The sequence below is a fragment of the Leptopilina boulardi genome, unplaced genomic scaffold (assembly GCF_019393585.1).
Source record: "Leptopilina boulardi isolate dan_hultmark-lab unplaced genomic scaffold, ZJU_Lbou_2.1 LbouV2_211, whole genome shotgun sequence".
In the NCBI taxonomy this organism is placed as follows: Eukaryota; Metazoa; Arthropoda; class Insecta; order Hymenoptera; family Figitidae; genus Leptopilina; species Leptopilina boulardi.
In genome coordinates, this window is record NW_026137765.1 from 1,102,671 (window position 1) to 1,123,592 (window position 20,922).

The window sequence follows — 20,922 nt, forward strand, 5'->3', positions numbered from 1 at the left end:
TAGAGAAAGAGAGCAAGAGAGAAAGGAGAGAAAATCTCGGTATACATATACATCTACAAGTAGCTCTTCTCTCTTTCCTTTTCCTTAGTGCGGGACCCCATTCATATAAAATTGTTACGTAAACCTTTCTCGCGTTTTTCTATTCACTATACAAACTCTTCACACTGAAAACAAATTGATTCAATTAATTTTAACAATTGTTGTTTTATTTCAGTTTTGTTATTATTAAATTTAAATTTACATTTTTGAGTCGAATTTTGCTTGATTAATCAAATATTGGTTGATTTAACCAAATTGCACACGTCGTGGTTAATTTAACCTGGTTGAATTTCACAAAATGCAAATTGATACAAATAACCAAATATTTGGTTGATTCAGACAAATGTTTGTTTGGCTCAATAAAAAATTTAGATCACTTAACCAAATTGTTTCTTTAATTTAAAGAATTTATTCAATTTTATTTTAATTTAAATCATTTATTTATTTATTTTTTTTTATTTAATTAATTTGATTGTGATAAATATATTGTTATAATTTAGTTGATTTCAAAAGAAATTAAAAATATGTGATTTGGTTGATATTAAAAGAAGAGAATTTTCTCATTTAATTAATTACTGAGTTCCTAAATGGTATTTTATTGGATAAAATTTTTTTGAAATGGCAAGAAACAGAAATAGAAACTATTATTTAATTTATAAAAGGAGCATTTGGTTCAAGAAATTCTACTGGGTTTCATGTCTTACTAAAACTTGCCACTACAACTTGGCATCCTTTTCCACGCATATTACGTATTTTGTATAAATGGTCCCTAATGAATAGAACTTGTTACATTCACACCTTTTGAATAGAACATTTGCTTGAATATATATATATAATATATATTAGGTAACGAGTCCCATGTAACTATTCGCAATAGAATGCAACAAATTAAAATTGTTACACCATTATATTATAAATCACAATATTTTTTTTTAATTCTACAAATGAAAACAAAAATATTTATTTTTGATTAAACCAAAGTAATTAAAAAAAGAATCAAATTTTAGTTTTGAAATGGAATAAATTTAAAAATGTTTTAACAAAATTTAATTAAAATTTCATTTTTATAACAAACATTTTTTCTTTAAATTAACTAAAATTTAATTGAGATACACTGAAAAAAATTCTAGTTAGAATAACCAGAATTCTGGTTATTTTAACGAGAATTCTAGTTATAATTCAACTAGAATTCTGGTTAACATAACTAGAAAGTAATGTTAAATATAGCCTAACCAGAATTTTTTTTTCAGTGTAGAATTAAAAAAAAATAATTAAATTTTAGTTTTAAACTTAAAAATGTTTTAATAAAATTTAACTTTTAATAACAAAAAATTTTTCCTTTAAATTAACTAAAATTTAATTAAGAGAGAATCAAATTTTACTTTTCAATAGAACAAATTTTAGTGAAATGAAATAAATTTTTTTTTTTTTTTTTTGTATATATACAAATAGTGAATAAAGTTTTTGCTCGCTAAAACCGTGTATTCAGGGCCCCTTGATAGAAATAAATGAAAATTTCAGAATGAGAGTTTAACCACAAAGCCTTTAAACACAAAGGGTTCTCTGCTCTTGATTTTACCCATAGTAAAACAAAAAAAAAAAAAAAAAAAAAAGTAAAGTCGTTTAAGGTGGAATATTTTTTCATTTACATGCGTTAAATTGAATGTACCACATCAGCATTTTATTTTATCGACATATCGACCTTGAATAAAAAGAATATAAAATACAATTGATTTTACAGACAGCTTCCGCTTTTGTATGGATGTGACCTGATTTCAACTGCACAACTTGATTCGTTTCCCACTGGAAACGATTCGATGTGGAGAAAGAGAAAGAATGAGTGAGTGAGAGAGAGAGAGAGAGAGAGAGTGAGTTGAGAATCGAGTATTCTTGGATTCTGGCGGGGAAAAAAAGCACGTTTTCAGAAAAGGGGGATATCGTGTATTTTAGATAGATAAAACGATACGTGCTTTAGCGAATTTTTGCCTCGGTTGTTTTGTAGCTGATGATGCTCGTTTCTTTTCTTTTTTTTTTGGGTTTCTTTTGCAAGTAGGTCATATGGCAAATTTTATTTCAATTTTATTATTGTATTATATTTGTAATTTTGTTTGTTTTCGATAATTTCTTTAAAAAAAAGCATTTTCTGCTTTTATTTCTCATCGATTATTAATTATTTTTGTCTATATCTATTTTTACAAGATAATTTACTGTATGTGAAAAAAATTAGGATATGAAACATTATTTATCTGGGTGACAATTATGTAATTCCATTTTCTTTGGTACACTATTTTTTCCTTTTAATTAAAATTTTAAATGAATCGACTATACTTCACTTTTGTAATAATCGAAAAAACTGACATTTATATTAAAGGTTTTAAAATATTTTAAAAGATTTTAAAAAAAAAAAATTGACATATGGTACAAATTTTTATCGACTTTCTGTCTTCTTAATGAAAAATTATTTGAAATTTTAACGATATAATTTTTTTTTTTAATTCTTTTTAATTTAGTTCAATTTAAATTGCACTTTTTAAAAAAATTAATTTATTATAAAAATATATAATACATTGATTATTTAAGAATAGATTAGTAAATCATGTTTTAATTATAGAGAAAAATTTGTTTCATAACAAGAGACTTTTGTTGAAGGAAATTTCTAATAATTTTCAAAACTCAATTGAGAAATTTTAAATTCTAATGTAATCAAATTAAAAAAAAAAGTGAAACAAATATGATTTAAATAATAATGCAAATTATATATATATATATATATGACCAACAAATAATTTTGTCGATTAGTGAAGAGATCGATATTAAGATACACGGTCCAACTAAATTAATCTTGTGATATAATCGTGTCTCAATATATTGATTGTACAATATTTCAATTCTTATGCTAATGAAAAATAGTTCATCTTGTCAAATTATTGATTTCTAGCACATTAACAGTTTCTATAATAATATTGATGCTTATCGCTGATTAAATAATCATTATAATTATTAATACTTTCATCAATAATAATATATAATAATAATAATAATAATAATAATAAATATTGATTAATTTTCTATATTACTTGAAAATACTTCTATCGATACTGTTTAAAAAGTACTTCTATGGACTTAAAATTTTTTTTTTTTTTAGCGAAAGAGTGTTTGAAACGTGTTTAAAAGTGCTTTTAAAGGGTCGACACTCATGAAAAGTCTTAATGCACTGAGAGGGACAATTTCGATGTTAATTACACGTCCTTGTTTAAAAGACACTATATATAGATCTTTATGGGGTGTTTCATTCCCTTCATATAGAGTAGGGATTAATCGTCCTTGGGGACTAAAGTAAAATCCTGTAACCTTTACGATCAAAGCTTATAGCCGCGGGCATAAGATGAGAACCCAGTCGATGAGTTGTGAAGCATTGTTCGAAATGAACAAATACCAATAAAAAAAAAAAAAAAAAAAAATCAACAAATGTTGTAAACTTTTTGTATATATGCAACAATAATGAAATCTCTTCATTTAATTTTATTTTACTATTTTTTTTATTTATTTTCAAATGAATATTATTTTTAGTGAAAGAAAAAAAATTGTACAAATAATTTTAATTTAATTTAAATAAATAAAAAATTATTTTTATTAAACAAAATTGTTTTCCGGGTGAAATTATATTGATCCATGAAGTAAATTGCTGCTGTATTAACAATATAGATTTTTTTTTATATGGTACAGAAGATTTGAATTCTAAAACGCGATGAGCCTCGCGTACTATAAAAATGTTCAATGACTTGGCAAAAGAAAATGATGATAAAAACACGTGGGCACGCGACGTAGGTGTGTATTTTTTTATATGATAGCGATACCACAATGACGCACGCTATTTCAATTGATATTTTTTTTTTTTTTTTTTAATATGCATTATTAATTTTTTAACATTTCGTAATTTCAATAAAAAATTAATGACATAAATAGTTTTCATTTTAATAGGACTTTTGTAACTTTATGCTTTTATAACGTTATTATAATATTTTTGATGAGTATTTTGTAAATGTTGTAAAAGATGCTGTATCCTATTGAATTAATTAAAATTGCGATGAACGGGTCATTTGCGATATAATTAATTCAAGTTAATTGGCTCTATTAATGATAGAATTTCTTTTGTAGTTGTGAAAATTGATTATTATATTAACCTTGAAAAGCAAATTTTACCACTCGCATTAATAGGAAAAAATTTATGTTTTTTCGAAATTAATTTTAATTAAATCAATTTTTAAGTTAATTGATTATATTTATATTATAAATATAATTTCCAAGTAGATTGTTACGTTACATTATTAATGAGAATATATCTTGAGAAACTTTTAGAATGTCAGTTATCGCTTTATTGGAATATAAATTATGCACAGTTGTTAATTGCACTCATCAGTAACACATTTATGTCGTGTCTTTTTTTTTTTTTTTTTTTTTTTTTAAATGATTAAAGAGGAAGTGAAGAAAATGTCAATTTTAAGTAGGAAATACATTCAACAAAATGTCATTTTCTTGACCTCTATTTATTTGTTAGATATTATATAATTATCTATTATTATTATTATTATTTATTCAAATCTAAAAAATTATAATTCACAGCTGAAAATAAAATATAAAATAATTTTTAGAAACCTCTGAGTTATAATAATAAAAAAAATATATAATATCAAATCTAAACGAGACAAAACTTTTTTCACAGTATAAAGCGTCTTATCGTGTATACTACATTATAAAATTTCTGTACTCTCATAATTTATATACTTTGTACTTTGTAAAAATTTCAAAGTATATATAGTTGGTTCGAAGGTGATTCCCAAAGGAGAAGATGGAACTTTTTCACATCTTTCTCTTGTCAAAGCCAATATCTTTCCTATAAAAACTTTTGATCTACGAATGCGAGTATATCTTTTATAGAAATATATATATATATATATATATATATATATATATATATATTAAAAATAGATAATAAATAAAATTAAATTTTTGTTTATTAAAATTGGGAAAAACGATTTTTTTAAAAATTTATTAATAATCAATTATAAGTAATAATTACAAATATAACAATATCTTTAATATTTTATTAACAGATGATGAATAAATAAATAATATTTTCGTCTAGACACTTGTTATATTTTTGGTATTCCATTCATCTTTCAGTGAAATTATTTCCCAAAATGTAAACAAGAAAAGAAAATTAATAATGTATTTAAAAAATATTTGTTTATAACTGAATTTTTTTTTTTATTTGTTGCAGATAACGAACTTTTGCTGTAAATCGCCCTAGGTTCCTCAACGAAATGGTGAGTGAAACAAAATTTGGAATATTATTCAATTTTAATATAATTTAACAATTTTTAATTAAAATTTTTTTTTAATTTAAAAAATATTAACTATTTAATTAAAATTCATGTTAATATTATTAATTATTATCAATAATTATTAATTTAACATTATTTTATTTATATTTTATATATTATTAATTTATTTTATATAAATTTATTTATTAATATAAGTAAATAAATTACAAATATAAAATATAAATATTAAATTAATTTATCAATTTAGGAATAAAATTAAAATTTTTTTTATATATATATTAAATTAAAAACGCTGTTAGAAATTTGACGATCGGTTTATTAGGATGGAAAATGTTTATTCAATCGTTCTTTGGAATATATTTCAGTGTGGTTTTTTTCAATAGTGTATATATATATGTATAGAGATATGGAATCCAACGTTTCGGAAAAGTCAGAACTAGATCTTTTCAGTCTAGGTTTAAGATTGATCATGAATAGGTGGAAGTGAGAAAATCCTTCGAATCTTCACACGCAAGACACATTTTATTTTCATTGCATTGAGATATATATATATGTTGGTTCGAATAGCACATACAATATATATTTCCAAGTCGTTGTGGGAAAGCGAAAGTGACAGTTACCAATTTAAAAAGTAAGTAGCACGGGAACGTTTTGACAGAATATGCAAAGAATATTTGCGTGGTTGGGTGGGCGAATTCTTATATATAAAAAAGCAAATCTTTTATTAGTCATCCCCGACTTTATTCGTCGTATACATAAAGTCATTGTAGGTTTTTGCAAATTTTACTTCACATTCAAATATGAAATAAATATTTTCAAATTAATGTAATTTTAATTCTCCGATAATAATAAATTTAATAATTATTTAAAAAAAAAAAAAGATTCTTTTCTAATATTAATTATTCTGAAAATTGAAACAAAGGAAATGAAATTTTCCTAAATAATTATCTTTTTTTTAATTAATATTTGATTTTACTCTGAATCGTATTTCTATATAGAATATGAAAAAGAATTTTAAATTGAAACGATAATAGCGTAGGATTCTTTCATTTTTTTTTTTTTTTTTTAAATTTCACAAGTATATAAAACCTCGGGTTTGAATAGCGCGTCTCCCATACCTTTATCATCATTAGTTGAAAAAAAAAAATCTCTCTTACAATCATTCCAATAGTTCTTAAACAATTAGTTTTTCGATTTCTTTGACATTCATGCGCCTTTGTCTCGGCCTTTTGTTTTTATCCTTTTTTGCGATCTATGATTCTCTTGTGGCATTATAGGGTGACGTGTATATCCGGGATAACCTGTCGTTTTTAAACGACTGGTTAATTGCAAATGACTAAAATCTTGAGAAAAAAAAACTTTTTTCCTATTCTTACTTGTGCAATTATTGTCTTTAATTTGCATTGTTCAATTTCAGCCAAATTAAACTTATAAATAAACATCGTTCTTTTAGAATTAAGTATATATATATATATATATTATACTTGAGGTGAAAATTTTTGTAGTTGATTAAATATAAAAATTCATTAATTTTTAATTATTTATCAATATTAAATTCAAAAAAATTTTTATTTAAAAGATGAATTTTCGTTGAAATGAGTTTTCATTTTAGGGAATTTCTATTTAAACTGATTTTCAGTTAACTGAACTTTCATTTAACCGAATTTTCATTTATCTGAACTTTCATTTAACCGAATTTTCATTTATCCGAACTTTCATTTAACAGAATTTTAATTTAACCAAACTTTCATTTAACTGAACTGTCATGTAACCGAATTTTTATTTAGCCTAATTTTCATTTTACTGAATTTTTAATTAACCTAATTTTAATTGAATTTTTATTTAGCCGAATTTCTATTTAACTAGTAAAGATTTATACGAATTAATATGTAATTTTTTTTTTAATTAATCGAATTTGTAATTAATCAAAATTATATGGTTAGTAGAATTTTTTCTAGATCGAAAGTTTATTTCGCCGAAATTAAGTAGAATTTTCATTTAGCCTAATTTACATTTGGCATAATATTGCTTTTGAAAAACTTATTCTTTCGACATTTTTTTTTTAAATAATTATTAGTAAATTAATTTACAAACAAATTTTAAACATGATTATAAATTTATTCTATGAAAAAATTTTTCAAAAATTAATTTATCAAAATTTGTTTGCTCACCTCCTCAATTATTATTATTATTATTATTATTATCATCATCATCCTTTATTTGAAACTCCAATTAAACGTAAAAATCTGTTGATTGAACATTCGGTTAAATGAAAGTTTTTATTGTATATGAAATTTGATTCGACAAATATTCTACCACATAAAATAATAATCGAGAGTCTGCAAAAATTGGAATCAATGAATTTGAGAGAAAAAAAATTAGAAGCGGAATAATTAACGTAACCATATAGGATTATTTAATTTACCATTAATGAACAATTCATAATGAATTTACAATTAATTTACAATTTAATAATTATGTAATATTATTTAAATTACAATAATTAGAATTGAAATTTTTTTTTTTTTGATAAAAAATTTACAAAGAAAATTAATTGAAAATATTATTAGTTATTAATTATTAATTATTAATTATGTAGGTATTAATTGAATTAGTTTCTTTGTTTCTGCATTCGTTTGTAAATTATATAGGATTAGTAAAGGCGTAAATGTCAAGTATTGAAAATTCCTTAGTTTTATATATATATATATCTCAGAAGGTGTTAATATGTATAACCGCAAATTGATAGAGGAATTGTAATTGCAGAGTGACTTAAGGTAACGATGCGATGTTGACCTAATGATACGCGGGAATTGGATTCTCGTGGTTTAAGTTGTGTGTTCGTATATAATATACAATATATATATATTTAAATGGTCTGACATTTTGCATTCTTTCAGTACATTTGGCCGTGTTCGACTTTGTACTTCCATAACGTGCCAAGATAATCTGTGGAAAACGAGAGAATCAAATTACATTCAAGTAGCCCCGTATATATATATAATATAGGTATAGATATAGTTACCTGCTATATACATGAGTATAGCAAAGTTCTTAGATTTGAGTTCCGAGTCATTATGGACCAACCACTGCACACCGTCTTTATAGGTTTAACGATCGCTCAAGGCGCATTGTCCTAATAAAGCACTGGTATATAATACCCGCCAATGCTACTATCGTGTGGCAAGGTGAATGGAATCTTCCGATTTTCAATAATTGATTAAGCAAGGGGCCTTTGCCCGATTCGATACGAATTGCTTTGCTTTTGTCTTGAGTTCCGCTTAATTAACAAGTAATGAACCCCCGATCAAACGTTCTTGAGATTGATTTTATAATAAACGCTATATACTCTGAATTTCATTAACTAATCAATATCAACGGAATTGGATTTATTTTCATATAATTTTATTTCATTTATTTTCTACAATAAAAAAAAATTTTAAACAATCAAATTTCAATTTGTATTTGTTACATTTAAGCAAATTATCATTTCTCCAAGAGAAAATTATTACACTGTAAAAAAAAGGAGTTGAATTTGCAACTCCCTAGGAAATTCTATAAAAGTCCCACACCCTTTTGGAGTTGAAGCAAAGGGAGTTAATTTTATGCCTAGGGAGTTGTTTTTAAGGAGTTAATTTAATTATTAACTTCCTTTTTGAGTTGATTTTTAACTCGAAAAATTTAACTTACGTTAACTTCCAAATTTTTTTAGTGTATATTTAATTCAGATATAAATTCCCTATAGAGTGTAAATATGATAAATTATTAATGTGTTTTAATAATTTAAAAAAAAAATTAAGTTGCAATTATTAAAATTTATAAAATAATAAAATTTAAATTTCTTTTTTTTCCCCCTATAACTTTTTTATACTTCAATCAATTCAAATTGAAAGAAATGTATATTATATAAAAGATAAAAAAAAAATCCCTTTTCTATATAAAATATGTATATGATTATAATTTGAAATTCCAGAAAATGGAAGATTTTAAATCAGCTTCCGAGAGAGATGAATGATAAAACAATGGAGGATTTTAATTAAAGTCTGTATAAATAATAGATTTGTTTTAGATAGAGAATGTTTTTTTTTTTTTTTTTTTTTAATTTCAAAGAAAGCATACATGCGGTTTAATAAAAGTTGACTTTTGTTTAAATGTCCCGTTTCAATACAAGAAAAAAGGCAAAAACAAAAATGATTAATTTTTCACGAAAGAATTTTCTTTATGATCTTTTTTTTTTGTCTTGCATTTCTTGCATTATAAAATTGTATATGTATATAACGTAATATATAATCTTTCTTTGAAAGAGACCGCAATCAGTTCATTTCGTTGGAATATAAATCATTGTCGTTTTCTGTGCGCATCATAGTGTTTGTGTGAGTAAGAGAGAGAAAGAGAGAACGACCGCGAGAAGAATCATTAGATGCATCCTTATTGCAAAACAAATAAGGAATGCTACCGCACGAATTAACAGATAATTGCGAATCGTGGTTACGCCTACTCTAACTTTTTTTTTTCCTTTTCTTTTTTTTTTACATTTATGCATATTTCTCTTGACTCACGGGTTATATGTGCGAGAGATAATCATTTTCCGTTTCTCATAGCTCGTTAGTCGGATATGTCTTTGTCATAATCTTCTTCTTCTATTTCTTCTTCTCTATATTGTGAAGAAATTGAAATTATGGTGCAAAATTGAATTCTTCTTTAATATGAAAAATTTCAATTTTGCAAAGAATTTTCCCGTTTATATTATTGTGAATATTTTTGAAGGTTGATTGTAAATTTTTAATTGATAAAAAATTGTTTATTTATTTAGTCTAAATTTTCATATGAAAGAAATTTAGCGAACTTTTCATTAATTGTTTTTTGTTTGTCCGAACTTTTATTTAGCTGAATATTAAATTATCAAAATTTATTTCTTTTGTTCGAACTTTCATTTAGCCAAATTTTTATTGAATAAAATACTTTTTCAGTCCAAACTTTCATTTGGAACAATTTTTTATTTAGCAGACTTTTCATTTATCGCTCTGTTGTTTGTCCGAACTTTCATTTAACCGAATTTTATTTAACAAAATGGGTTTTTGGTGCAAATTTTCATTTAGCCAAATTTGTGTTTAATAAAACTGGTTTACAGTCAAAACTTCTATTAAGAACAAATTTTTATTTAGCAGATTTGTCATTTATAGGTTTTATGTTTGTCCGAACTTTGATTTAGCCAAATGTTATTTAGCAAAATAGGATTTTAGTACAAATTTTCATTTAGCCAAATTGTATCCAATAAAATTGGTTTTTAGTCCAAACTTTCATTTGGAACAATTTTTTATTTAGCAGACTTTTCATTTATCGGTCTGTTGTTTGTCCGAACTTTCATTTAGCCGAATTTTATTTAACAAAATGGGTTTTTAGTTCAAATTTCCATTTAGCCAAATTTGTATTCAATAAATCTGGTTTACCGTGCAAACTTTTATCAAGAACAATTTTTTATTTAGCAGACTTTTCATTTATCGGTCTGTTGTTTGTCCGAACTTACATTTAGCCGAATTTTATTTAACAAAATAGGTTTTTGGTGCAAATTTTCATTTAGCCAAATTTGTACCCAATAATTTATAATCCAAACTTTCAGTTGGAACAATTTTTTATTTAGCAGACTTTTTATTAATCAGTTTTTTTGTTTGTTCGAACTTTCATTTAGCCAAATTTGTATTCATTAAAATAACTTTTTAGGAAGAAGATATTCAAAAATATCTAAGTACGTTTTTGATAAAAAAAAATTTGCAAACGTCTTTTAAATTTTTCTTTAAATCTTGTTGCATAATATAATTTTTTATTTTAATTAAAGAATGGATGAATGTTTTATAAAAGTAAATAGAATTTTTCCTTGAGAGAGTGTTGAATAGAATAAGCCGATTTATTGGTAAAGGGAAAGTGCTATTGATCGATAAAAGTCAAGGTAGTTGTTGTTCCAAATACTATAAGGACGAATTTATACTTTTTTTGTTTTCTAATTTAAATCTCTATCACATTAAACTTTAAGTTTTTTTTTTTTTTGGTCGATCAAGTATAATATTCATCGGGTAATATAGATTTTTTTTCTTTTTTTTTTTCAAGTCATGACCCTTCCTGAGTTACTCCCCCGTTTCGCGTGCACATTGTTCGACGTTCGTGACATTTCATTCTGTTTAACCTTAAGGTTCGCGTTCCAAGATCGGTGCTCGTCGCTTGCGTGATTCGCGTTACATAAGTGTTGATACCAAATAGGAGCGAAAAATCCGCAAGTTCCGTAAGTGAGGTCGACAGGGCAGTGACTTGTAACTTTGCTTTATATATATATATATAGAAACCTAAATCAACAATGAACAAGTAGAAGAAGCGCCGATGGCGTTGAAGGTCTTGTTCGATGTCCCATGAGTGCAACTGTATGAAAAAGTTTTTGTTATAATCTCTTTTCCCTTTTGCCAATAGTCGTATAAAATGCAATTCTCCAAAGGAAAATAATATTTAAAAAAAAAAAAAACAGTTGCGACCAACTCGCGCTTTTTAATTCTCATTTTCTCTTGTTTTATAAAAAACTTTATTAAACAAAAAAAAAAGTTATACTCTACTGTTTCAACTCTGATTTCATTTAGAAAGCTTCTATTTAAATCTTCTTTAAAAAAAAAGAATTAAAAAAAATTGAATATGTTCTATATATATATATATATATATATATGAGAATTAATCTTCTTTCTTTTGGATTATGTTATTATAATACTGCAATTTTGGTAAATTTCTATACATCGGGTATTACAGTGATTAAATCTTCTTTTCTCTCTCTCTCTCTCTCTCTCTCAACCTCTATGAGAGATTAATTAAAATTTCTTCTGGTTGATAAAAAAAATTTTCATCTATTTGGAAATGAAATCATCTCTTCTGAAGTTCACAACTATAATTAACGATTTTTAAAGAAATATTTTTTCGAATAAAAATGAGAGAAAATTAATTTAAAAAAAAAAAAAAAATTTTTTCGGTGAAAAGAGATAAAAATTGATTGTAGAAGTATTTCTCTCAGGATTATAGAATATAAAGAGAACAACGCAATCATGATATAGTAATGTTCAACATCCTCCTCGCGTCATTTGGGGTTTCGGAAAAGGAATAGAGATTTATTGCATCCTTCGATCGTTGAATGATAGGAGGACTTATCTGGGACCCGGGAGCTAGCTGCTACCGGGTTTACGACGTGCCAGAAGCAACAGTGCATTTATATGGCTTATATATATGTATATATACATATATAGGCGAACAATACATTGAATGAGTACAAGTGACTTACTGACACTCGTTCAACGCCACATTGTAAATTCGTTGCTTATATTGCATCAATCTTCTGTCACACATGTGATCAATATTTTTCATCAATGAAAAATGTGTAACTGTCAAATGTTACTTATTCAATTTATATATCTATTTTATTCACATTATCTTATGTAACTTTAATTTTTTGTCCCCTAACTCATTTTCTCTATAATTCTTTCTTCATAGGGGCGAGAAAATTTTCCAATATTTAATGTTTCAAATTTTCTTTTTAGAAATTTTATTATAATTATTTTTTTAGACAACATAGAAAATTATAAGGTATTAAAATAAGCTGCAACGCTTATTATTTTAATCCACACTGAGAAAAATATTTAGTTAGAGCAAACCAAAATTTGGTTGGACCAACAAAAAAATTTTGTTGGTATTTAAGCAACCAAACTATTTGTTTGAGTCAACCAAAAAATTTGGTTGAGTGTTTTTTGTTGGCATAACAAAAATGTTTGGTTAGCTCAACCAAATTTTTTTTGTTAGGTCAACAAAAATGTTTGGTTCATCAAACAAACAATTTTTTTTGTAAAATTAAAAATTTTATTCTACCTTATTTCTTTTCTTTTTATCTTTTTTATTTATTTCATTATTTATTTATTATCTATGTTATTTAGAAAAATAGGATTTTAGTACAAATTTTCACGTAGCAAAATTTGTATCCAATAAAATTGGTTTTTAGTCCAAACTTTCTTTTAGAACAATTTTTTATTTAGCAGACTTTTCATTTATCGGTCTGTTGTTTGTCCGAACTTTCATTAAGCCGAATTTTATTTAACAAAATAGGTTTTTAGTTCAAATTTCCATTTAGCCAAATTTGTATTCAATAAATCTGGTTTACCGTCCAAACTTTTATCAAAAACAATTTTTTATTTATCAGACTTTTCATTTATCGGTCTGTTGTTTGTGTCGAACTTTCATTAAGCCGAATTTTATTTAATAAAATAGGTTTTTAGTGCTAATTTTCATTAGGCAAATTTGTGTTCAATAAAATTGGTTTATAAATCCAAACTTCCAGTTAGAACAATTTTTATTTAGCAGACTTTTTATTAATTAGTTTTTTTGTTTGTTCTCTTAAGTTATGAGCTAAGAACGAATCAAATTGTTTTGTTGTCGCAACCAAATTTTGGTTAGGACAACAAACGATCATTTGGTTTTTTAGAGCAAACTATTTTGTTGTGTCAACCAAATTATTTTTTTGTCGTAACCAAATTTTGGTTGGAATTTAAAAATGTTCAACCAAATAATTTTGTCGGCCTAACCAAATGTTTGGTTGAGATAACTCTACGACTTTGTTTTAGCCAAGCAAAATTTGGTTACAAGAACCAAAATTGCCTAACCAAACAATTTTGTAGCAAAGACTAAATTTTTTTTTCTCAGTGCAATTTTGCTTATTTTAATCCATTTTGATATTAAAATAAGCAAAATTGGATTAAAATAATAAGCGTTGCAGCTTATTTTAATGCCTTTTAATTTTTTGTGAAATTGGAAAAAATGGAAAGAATTGATTAAAATTTTTTGATGGATGTAGAATAAGAGAGGATTGTGTAAAGAATTCTATAGTTATCATAATTGTTACGAGTTTAACGTGTTACTTGACCTTTTATTATAATGCATGTAATTCGAACGTTCTTCTGAGTTTCTTGAGTAATGTCAAGGAATTATTCACACATATATATATATATATATATATATATATATATATATATGTATATATATGTATACATTGAATGGTATTTACTATATATATGCTCGTTTTACGTATGACTTGAGAGCCAACGTAACAGTTTTTACAGCATTTTCCGTGCGCTTCTTTTCCCGGTCGTAAACTTCATCAGCGTCCGTTAAAAGTGATCGGAATAAATGCTTGAATGCAATGTCTGTTCATTTTGATCGTTTTACTGTTTTTAACTGTCACATATTGCCATTGCAACCCAACTATCAACTTGAGGGTAGAGAATAATAATCTTTTATATGAATTCAGCTCCTGGCGCCTTGACTTTTACGTATATATATTTTTTTCAATACTTTATTTATTTATCCGAGAATATTTTTCTCACCGTTTTTTACAGAAATTAATTACAAAAAAAAATATATACCCCACTTTTTATCACAATCTACTGCAATAAAAAAAAAATTATTTCACTTTTTTAAAAATAAAATTATATCTCTGATTTACACTCCACCTTTCTCAATGAAAAAGAAATTTTGGCAATTTTGAACACATTTTACATCTCGTGACATGAAAATGTTCATGAAACCTAATTTTTGGCAACTGAAAAGGTCATTAAAGGGTTAAAAATGAGAGTAAATTTTTTTTTTGGCTTAGGTGTAAAAACCATTGGGCGCGAGAGAGCCTTTCCTATTTTTTTTTTTTTTTTTTTGCGGCTCCAAGAATCCTGAACATTAGTATTTCAATGGGAACATGATTCTCAAACTGTGTGGACGGGTAAACTTGTTACCCGAGTTGGCTGTTGAGAATCTGCTACTCATACCTAAAGTTTCGTGATCAAAGGTGCTGAACGATAAGCTCACTTTACCGGATTAGTCGCATATAAGCGTCAGAAACGAGAAAAAAATGCCAAAAAACCAGAAAGAGAGAGAGAGAGAGAGAGAGAGAGAGAGAGAGAGAAAAAAAACAAAAAGATAGAGAAATTTATTTTCTGCGACAAACTCATTTTAGGTTTTATAAAAGAGTTGTTTTTTCACAAATATAGAAGTGAATTTTTATTTTACCGAACATTTATCCGAAATTTTTATCCAAAATTTTATCAAGTTTAATTTAAGTTAATAAAACATAAAATTTTTATTTATTTAAACTTTTATTTAGCCGAATTTTCATTTGACGGAATATGTATTTAGCTGAATTTTCATGTAAAATGCAAATTTAACCCAATTTTTATTTGACAGATTTTAGTTGGTCCAAATTTTCATTTAGCATACTTTTCATTTGACATACATTATATTTGGCTGAATTTCGATTTGAGAGAATATTTTAATTTAACCGAATTTTAGTTTCTACGAAATTTAATTGAATTTTTATTTGACCGAATATTAAGCCGAATTTTCTAGCAAAAGAATTTACACTTAATGGAATTTTCATTAACTGCATTGTAGTTTTTTCAAACATTCATTTAGCTAAATCTTTAATTGGCATATTATGTATTTAGCTGAATTTTTGTGTAGTGAATGAATTTTTATTAAGTGGATTTTTGTTAGTCCTAACTATTATTTAACCAAGTTTAAAAAAATATTATTTAGAAAATATTTAATTTGGTTAAATATTTAAGTTGGTTAAATATAATTTCAGCTAAATAGTCATTATGGCAAAGAAAGGGTAATTAAATATAAAATCTGTAAATGAAATATTTTAATTGTCAATTTTTAAAAAAAAATTTTACAAATTATAAATTCTGTTAAATAGAAGCTTGACACAATAGGTAGGAATTCTGCTAAATAGAAATTCTGTTAAGTAAATAATTTACTGTATAGAAATTTCAATAAATGCGGAAAATTTGGTTAAATGAAAATATATGATTTAGTGTAAATATGGCTAAATATGTTGAATATTTAAAAATTGTTAGACAAAATTTTGATTCAGCCTAATTTTGGCTAAATATTTAAAATTTTAGACTGAAATTTGGTTAAATACAGAAATTCAGTTAAATAGGTGTCGGAAAAATTTGGTAAAATATAAATTCTTGTAATTAAAATTTAACCGACTATGGAAATGGATTAAATTTTCTTTTGTAAATTATTTTTTTTTTTTGAATTTTTAGTATAAATTCTGCGTTAAATGAGAATTTTACATAGTATGTGTGAATTCTGTTTAAAAAAAAAAAATTCGGTGAAGTGAATTGGAAATTTTTTGCGTAAAAAGGAAGCGTAGTGTCAAAAGTGGTACTCGATGTAATTTGAAATTCCTCTAAAACTTGTGAATTCTCACGATATGGGCGAATATTCAATGGAAGGATATGAGTATCAGATTTTCTGTCGAAGTCGTGTCATGTCTCTCTCTCTCTCTTTCTCTCTAATATACTCTTGGCTTTGTCCTTTGCGCGCATCGAGAAGCATCTCTCAGTCTAGTCAGAATGAAAGTGAAAACTTGGCTGAATGACCTACTGCTTGCCGGCGAGAATCTAGGTGCTCCGTCGCCGTCGTTAGTTATGCCACACTATTCAACGCTATTTACAAAAGTAGACTGACTGCAACCATATAGAAATAAGCGCGTCTCGATCATCAACTCTAGTCGTTTTTTTTCTTTTTTTTTTTTTTTAATTTTTATTTTATTTTTTTTTTTTTTTCTCTACAAGGGGTATAAAATGTCGAGACTCTAATCCCATTAGTTCGACTTGCGAAAGGCAAATTAGATGAGTCGTTTATGCAAAAACTAATGTTACTGGCAATTTTACATGTTAACATTTTTTTTTTCTTCCCCTCTACAATGAGATAATCTTGGATTTACTATTTAGAAAAATAATTCGCAAAAGTTCATTCAATTTCCCAGACGTTATTTAAAATTAAAAGTTCATTCAGCTTTCTTTATTATATTATAAACGTTATTTAAAATTGAAAGATGGTATATATAATGAGGTAATTAGAAGAAAAGAAAATTATTTAACGTTTCATAATGTTTTTTTTTTTTAATAGAAATTAAAAAAATATATATAATTTTCTGAAAAGGGCATATATTTTATAATCCTTTTTCTATTGTTCATAAAATAACAATGTAAAAATATTTTTTAATAGATTCTTTTTTAGAATATATATTGAAATACGTAAATCGCGGAATGCGGAATTATTAAATTTCCTATATATAATATTATAAATTGAGAATTTCTCCAAGAGAAAATGAAAATGGTTTAATTATAAGCCATGAAAGAAGCGTTTGCTTCCTATTGAGTTGTGAAACTTCTTCGTCGTCGTCTTCTTCTTCTTCTTCTTTTGCTTCTTTTTCTTTCTTTTTTTCTCTTTTTTATATTTCTTCCTTTTTTCTCATTTCAAGACAAAAATACATGTTTAGAAAGCAGTGTAAATTAAATCCTTGTAAAATTGTGCCTTTTCACTTTTCGTTAGGTTACACAAACATTTGTACTGTTACGGAGTTTCCATCCTGTACACTTACAGGGCAACAGTGATTGACCCTTTGGGCGAAAGGTTCACGAGAGAAGAACTCGTTAATTCTAAATTATTCAGTTGTGAAACAAGATTTCAAAGGAGGAGGGTGCCATGAAAAAACAATTTCATTTAACTTTGAACGACGAGTTAATTATGAGTCTATGAATTTTTTATTAACATATGGGGTAACTTTATATTTTATTTACCAGTGGGAGAAAATTAAAATTTTCACTATATATATAATCACCTATAAGGAGATTAAGATTTTATAATTAATTTCTTTTTATAAATTGCATTTGCTGCTTTTTTATATGTCATATTGCGCTTAAATTAAAGTTGCAAATATTTTATTAATGTAGATAGATTTTTTATTAATAATAAAAAAAAAAAATAAATTTTTGTGCATCCATAAAATGAATATAATAATTGCGGAAAATATATATTTATATTTTTCCCTCTAAGAAGCGTGATTAGAAGGATATTTTCATGATGAGAATAAATTTTTCATTGTCAATTCATATATAGCAAAGTTTTGAATATCAGTTGAATTTATATTAATAATGAATCCTCATCAGTCGACATGAATTAATCTATTTCTCTTCTTTATTCTAAACCCAGGTGTGAAACTAGTTCTTAGTGTATGATAAGGATTTATTATTAACATTGATCATGAAGTTTGTTGAAACACTGTATATATATATATATATACCTCTTACATCCCACATCACGTGAGGAGATCTTCAACACTCTTAGGTACATAATTTATTGCAAGGCCTCGCAATAGGTGGTGTGTAGTGTATTTATTTAACATTAAGAATGTTTATATATATGCCTTGGTTTTGTAACGAGTCCTATCAATATCAACCTCTTTAGAATTCAATAGTGATATACCCTATATGAATATAAAATTCACAAAAATATTTAAAAAATTTATTTTATTTTAAAAAAAATTCGTTCAAAAAATTTCTATGTTTGTTTATTTAGCAATTCGGCTAAAGTTTTTTTTTTTAAATAGCCAATTTTTATTTGACCGAAATTCCAAATTAATTTAAATAAAAAATCTGGCAATAAAACTTTGGTTAAATAAAACTTCAGTTAAATATGAATTCGGCTTGGAAAAATTTTGCCAAATGAAATTTCGGTTAATTAAAAATTCGATCAAATGGAATATTTTGAGGTAATTTGTATTTTTTATATATATATTGAGAAGAGAACAGTACTGTTGTTATTTTTTTTTGTTATTCTTCTTTTTCAATTGTATATTTTATATCTAAATATATTTTTTTCTTAAGGTGCTTTTATCGAAACTGATATAGTCTCTATTTTTGCATGTGCCTTATTGTGTTCCATTCGTCGTTTTGAAGGGGGATGTAGAACGCAGCTGGTATTAAGGAGGCCATGAATATTTACGATGCAATTGTGACGTATAATTTCATTCCTCGCGCACCGAACATTTAAGTTAAGGGCAAATGAGTCCCAATTTCCATTCTGGATTTCTGTTTCCTCTATTTCCTCTATTTCTTAATAAATAAAGAAAGAAAAAAATATATATAATAAATAATATTTATTAATTATTATTATAAGACATAAATTTTCATGGAAAAAATTTGCAATTTTCTTATCACAAAATTTTATAATTAATTTTCTTTATATCTTGATAAATTAAAAAAAAAAAATTTAAAGGATTCCACTTGTTACGTATTAAATTTTCTTATACAATTTATTTTTTTTTGATACAAAAGATTTCGATAAATAATGCGAAATATTTGCGAAATTATTTAAGTAAAAGTAAAATTATAAGTAAAAGTTATATAAAAGAAGACGATACACATTGCGTAAGATAAATTGCGCTTCATCGACATGATATCTATTGAATAATGGTATACACAGCATCCGGGTACAGTTTCCAATCTTTAGAGGTTAAAATATCCCATTGGAGAATCACTATAAATAAAATGATATTATTTTCCATTTTAGGTAAGAATTTATCTTGTCTTCTTTCAAAAAAAAAAAAAAAAAAAAAAAAAAAAAAAAAAAAAAATGTTATAATTTTCTGTATTACCGCTTGATTGGAAAAAATCGAAATTTGGTAATATGACATAAACTTGCTTATATACGTGTGGCAAAAACGAAGTCAAGCGTTTGATTGCATAATCAGTGCAATTCTTATATTTAGAGGAATAATGAGAGATGGGATCAGTTCTAAATTCACCGGATGTTTCGTTGTGAGTCTTTTGTTCGATGATGAATATATATATATATATATATTTACGTCTCTGAATGATTTCTTCACAAAGCGATGGGAACAATTTGATATTTCTAGGACCTTATAACTTATATCGCATTGCCGCGCGCTCGCGATACTTTGACCTTCAAAACGTGCCGCGAGATTCTGCGAGATAATATAAGAAATTTTAAAATGATCCATATTTTATTATTGAAAAAAAAAAATGATGAGCTTTGAAATTTGACACTGATAATAGTTAGTATTAAAATTGAATGATCCTTAAAAAAAATGGTTGAAAAAAATTTATAAATTCCAATTAATGTCAATTAATTTTGCAATTATTTATTATTTATTTTAATTCTATTGATAATATTTCAAAAATTTGAATTTTTTTAACATTTTTTTCCTTGTAGACAAATTTTTTTTTTTTAATAGAGATTTATCGAAGCAAATTGCAACATTTAGAATTGAGTTTGATTTAGAGAAAGCAATTTTTCGATCTCTAGTGGAAATTTGTGGAAGAAATCTTTTCAGAATCTCGCGGCTAATGCTCTTTCTCTATATAGCATCATTACTGCTTTGAGATCATGTGATTGCATCAAGTTCAGCAACATATCGTCATATTTATTGTTTTATTGTATTAAATAATATAAGGTTTACAACACCAGTAAATACCATAGTTGGATAAAAGTAATTCTCCTCTTACCTAATATCTTTCTTTCATTTTTCTTTCTTCTATTTCTTCTGTTTCTTTTATTTCTTCTATTTTTTTCCTTTATTTTATTTTTCTATCATTTTTTTTTTCATTTTTATTCCGTTTTCTCTAAATCCAATTATTAAAAAATGCAAAAAACC

At 25.4% G+C, this 20,922-nt stretch overlaps 1 long non-coding RNA gene across 1 annotated transcript in view; it reads left to right on the plus strand.

Annotated features, from left to right (window-relative positions):
• The window catches only part of LOC127278785 (uncharacterized), a 107,872-nt gene that overhangs the window by 44,811 nt on the left and 42,139 nt on the right, over positions 1–20,922 (plus strand). The window contains exon 2 of the long non-coding RNA XR_007842540.1: positions 5,321–5,366. This is a non-coding gene — a long non-coding RNA (uncharacterized LOC127278785). The remainder of the gene's footprint in view (positions 1–5,320; positions 5,367–20,922) is intronic.